Source organism: Tupaia chinensis, unplaced genomic scaffold (genome assembly GCF_000334495.1).
Source record: "Tupaia chinensis unplaced genomic scaffold, TupChi_1.0 Scaffold000639_1, whole genome shotgun sequence".
Classification (NCBI taxonomy): domain Eukaryota; kingdom Metazoa; phylum Chordata; class Mammalia; order Scandentia; family Tupaiidae; genus Tupaia; species Tupaia belangeri.
The window spans coordinates 48484-53557 of NW_006160160.1; the positions used below are offsets into that span (position 1 = coordinate 48484).

At 36.7% G+C, this 5074-nt stretch overlaps 1 pseudogene; it reads left to right on the forward strand.

Moving 5' to 3' along the window:
* The first annotated feature begins 3852 nt into the window (after nucleotides 1-3852).
* LOC106736101 (elongation factor 1-alpha 1 pseudogene) lies at nucleotides 3853-4361 on the forward strand (annotated as a pseudogene).
* Nucleotides 4362-5074: the final 713 nt, after the last annotated feature.

Genomic DNA, 5074 nt, shown 5'->3' on the forward strand with positions numbered 1-5074 from the left:
CACTGTAGGGCGCGTGTGCTCGCCAGACAGACAGAGAGAGACATAGAGACAGAAAGTGAGAAATCACCCCCCAGGGGGGATGGTCACGCCACAATCCCTTCTCCTCCATTCTCCTCTCGGGATCTTGGGCACGCACACACACGCGCCCAGTGTGAGTTTTAAGCCACCGGGTCTGGGACACGAACCGCGGTCGACTACGTGGGAGTCCAGCGACATAGCCATTACGCTAACTGCTGGTTCCCAGTCCAACTAGATCTTTATCTGGATTTCTTCCTCTTCTATGTCTGATATTCACATATATTTGACTGCTTGCTATTGCTCCAAATTATTCTACATTTTGTTTTGACTCTTTTTACCCATTAACTTATTTTATCTCATATACATGCTTGGTTAATATTTCAGTATTTACTCAGATACTTTAATGAACTTTTGTTTATTTTTATTCTCTTGCAATTTCCAGAAACTTGGTCAATATATACATTAAAATAACTGTGATATTTAATGTTCTTACTTGTCTATAAATAGTCAAATGTGTATATTATTTTTCTAATACATATTTAATGCCTCAGTCTGTAGAGACTGACTGGAATATAACTTTTTCACTTTATTACTCATATCTTTCTTTTCTAAAAGTATGAAAAAAGTTTTTCTCATCAATACACTAGTCTCAGTAAACAGAATAGGCATTCTACAGGATAAATAACCCAGATATACTCTAAAAATCAGCCCAAGGAAGCAGTGGTGTGAACCAATCTTCCAGCAATCAGTAGCTGCAATGGCATTGACTACTCTCCGTAAAGTAACCAACATTGATCCTTGTGGACTCCAGAATTAGTGTTTTTTTTAACCACAGTGAGCTGAGAACTTTCTCTTTGTGTTCCTGAAGTGGGAAGAGTGTGCACTTACCTAAAAAGAGGAAGTCCACTATGTTATTCATCAAAAGGGCTAGATAAGAGCCTTATAGACTGAGAGCCTTCTAAGAGCAAAGAGCTAGAGAAATTATCAAACTAAAAATCTGTAATATCAAGATATATCTAATTGTTCATGTTGCAAATAAATTAGCATTCATTTCAATATTATTCTGAATATCACAATTATAAGCAGTTAAACTATGATAATTTTATGTTGGTTGAAATATCTTATATTTAGGAAGAGATCAAGAAAGAAGAGCCTCTTGGGAACCAGCAGTTAGCGTAATGGCTATGTCACTGGACTCCCACGTAGTCGACCGTGGTTCACATCCCGGACCCGGTGGCTTAAAAACTCATGCCGGGTGTGTGTGCGTGCGTGCCCAAGATCCCCAGAGAGGAATGGAGGAGAAGGGATTGAGGCGTGACCATCCGCCCTGGGGGGGATTTCTTGCTTTCTGTCTGTATGTCTCTCTCTCTGTCTGTCTGGCGAGCACATGCACCCTATAGCAAAAATCTCTCAAAAAAAAAAAAAAAGGAAAGAAGAGCCTCTTTGTTACTTCCATCATAAAGTTAACATTTTCATAAACCCTTTTTGACTCTAGCTTAGAAAAAACACAAGGAACAGAAATTCAATCCCTGAATTTAAACACCACACAGGAATCGTACCATGTGATTTGCTTGACTATGAAGTAACCATATTGGCTTTTTGCATCAACTAGAAAGAAAGCTTAGAGTCAGGAAACAACATGATGGTTTTTTGCACAAACAAGTTTTACAAATGAATATTTATTTCCACAACAAAAAGATCAACTCTCTGTAATTCTAAAAGATCACAGACGGCAAGATAACCTGACAATTTGTTTACTGCAGATACTGTGTTAACTATGACATGGTCCATAATATACATTTCAATTTTAGGAACATGGCAGTGTGAAAAGGAAAAGGCAGAAACTGAGGAAACATGGTATATTTTTGAAGATACAAAGTATGCCATAAATCCCCCCAAAGAAAAATTTATCTTTAAAGAACTATAATTATTATGGTTATTATTATTTATCTAGGTGAGGAGCCACTACATCAATATTCTCATTAAATTTAATAGAGTACTTTTTTTTCTGTGAATTGCTTTGTCTTGAAACAATCTGAGACTAATTAATTTTAAAATCATGTTAAGAATAATGCAATGTTTTCTCCATGTTTACTTTAACCACTGCTGAATTGGATTCAATAAGTCATCAATAATTGGTGTATTAAATGTTTGGTCAACTAAAGCACATGGATAATAATTTCAATATGCTGTTTCATTAATTCTTTCATCTATCTTAGTTTATATAAAGGAACTGAGATCTACAGAATTTCAAGATCTCTGTTGAAAGATGGGCAGACAATAATCTATATAACTAAAACCTATGCTAATTTTTTCATAATTTGTTATCTTTCACTACCTGCTTCTTTTCTCCTTAAGAGCAAATTTAAATTATCGACAGTCAGCAAATCTCTGCACTGAAGTGACTGTGTTCATCAACTTTAAACAATCAGTGTTTTTTTGTTATATATAGAAGATACATAAAGGACAAGAGAGCACTCAGTCGGACAAGTGCTTACACAACCATTTTCATTGCAGCATTATTCATGATTGCTAAAACATGAAACCACCCAAAATGTCCACAAACAGATGAATGGATTGAAAAAGTGTGGGACACAAACTCCATGGAGTACTATTCAGCCATAAAAAACAACAAGGCCCTGGAACGTGGTAGAAAGTGGACGAATATGGAAGATTTGTTGCTGAGTGAAGTAAGTCAGGATATGAAAGAGAGACATTGCATGTCTCCACTTAACATGTACTGACTGTCTGCACTCTGTGGTAGAGACTGAAAGCCTGGAGAACATAAAAGCTTTTAAAATTGTAATGGACACTAGAGACAAAGTGGAAAGAAAGTGTGAGAGGGAAGAGCATAGGAAAGGAAATTTGGGGAGGAAATGTAGAGGTAAGACTCTTGTGGGACACAAATCAGATTTTTTATTGACAAAAATGTGTACAATAGTCTCAACTGGGCTGGACTGGGTGTATATCATGCTGGGTAGTCTCTTCACAGTCTAAATAATGTATAGCATTTTAATGTATGAATAATAATTTAAAATTGATAAAAAAAGATGCTAATGCGTTCAGTGACTTGTATAACATGAGCAACATATAATGAATGTAAAGAAAATGATGTCAGAGATTTGAAATGGCATATAAACGTTTAGCTTCTAAAAAGCTTTTTGACTGGACCCAGCAGTTGGCATAATGGCTATGTTGCTTATCTCCCATGAAGTCGACCATGGTTCGCATCCTGGACCTGGTAGCTTAAACTCACACTGGGCACGTGTGTGTGTGTGCCCAAGATCCCAAAAGGAGAATGGAGGAGAAGGGATTGCAGTGTGGCCATCCACCCCTGGGGGGGATTTTTTGCTTTCTGTCTCTCTGTCTCTCTCTTTGTCTTTCTGGTGAGCACATGCGCCCTATAGCAAAAACCTCTCCAAGAAAGAAAAAACTTGTTGATTAAAATGATTATACCAAGGTATAGTTTATAACTTCACACATATGTAAAGTGAAAGAGAAGATGAACCAAAGTATTTGAATTAAGCTCTAAACAAAATGGCTGTTTTAATTTAGTTTTAATGTAATTTATTAAGTTGATTTGTCTCCAACACGGGTATATTTGTATATTGTATAAAGCAGCATTACTGGACTTCTGACCCAAATCTTTTTATAATGCATTTACATATGATTGCTGACCTTCCCCTGCCTAAACAAAACAAAACAGAAACAACTTTGCATTACACTTAATTAACATTTGCAGAACCATCTTGTTGCTCTGTGCACTTATTTTTCACTTACACATTTAAATGAACGTTTATCTTCCCACTGAAAAGACGAATCATTCTTCATGAAATGCCCCATGAAGCTTTGAACAAAGCTCTTCCTGTGGACAGTGTGGGCTTCAATGTCAAGAAAGTGTCTGTCAAAGATGTCCCATGTGGCAATGTTGCTGCTGACAGGAAAAATGACCCAGCAATAGAAGCAGCTGGCTTCACTGCTCAGGTGATTATCCCGAACCTTCCAGGCCAGATCAGGGCTGGCTGTGCCCCTGTACTGGATTGTCACACAGCTCACATCACTTACAAGTTTGCTGAACTGAAGAAAAAGATTGATTGTCATTCTGGTAAAAACAAACAAACAAACGAACAAACCTGGAAGATGGCTCTTAGTTCTTGAAATCTGCTGATGCTGCCATTGTTGATACGGTTCCTGGCAAGCTCGTGTGTGTGGAGAGTTTCTGTGCCTATCCTCCTCTGGTTCATATTGCTGCTCATGATATGAGATCGACAGTTGCTGTGGCTGTCATCAAAGCCATGGACATGAAGCCTCCTGGAGCTGGCAAGTCACCAAGTTTGCCCTGAAAAAATCAGAAGGTTATATGAATATCCCTAATTCCTGCCATGCCAGTCTTAAGCAGTGGTGGAAGGACAGTCTCAGAACTATTTGTCTTTACTGGCCATTTTAAGTTTAATAATAAAAGACTGGTTAGTGATAACAATGTATTGTAAAACATTCAGAAGGATAGGAAAATGTTTTGTGAATCATTTTGGTTTTTCTGTGTGTGGCAGTTTTAAGTTATTAGTTTTTAAAATCAGTGCTTTTTAATGGAAATGACTTGACCAAGAATCTGTCACAGAATTTTGAGAGCCGTTAAAATAAAGTTTAATAAGAAAAAAAAAGAAAGTAGAACATAAGTGTTCTCACCATAAAAAATGGTAAGTATGTGAGATAATGGATATGTTAATTAATTCAATTGAAAGACTTTTTAATAAATACATATTTTGAAACATTATTTGGTACACAATACATACATGAATTTTTTTTCTAAGTTAAAACAAAAAGACTGTTCTAAATCTTAAGAATGGTCTTGAATTACTACTGTATGGTTTACCTTTGCCACCAATTATTCCAATTTAATTCTCTAACCATTTTTAATTCCAGATTGTCATCCCTTGATTTTAGGAGGTTGTATAATCTCTGAATATACTTGCATGATGACTTTTGAATGCATATGTGGCAGAAACTTACTGGTTCCCCAGTTTATGGCACTGTACCCTTAGGCTCATCCCTCCCT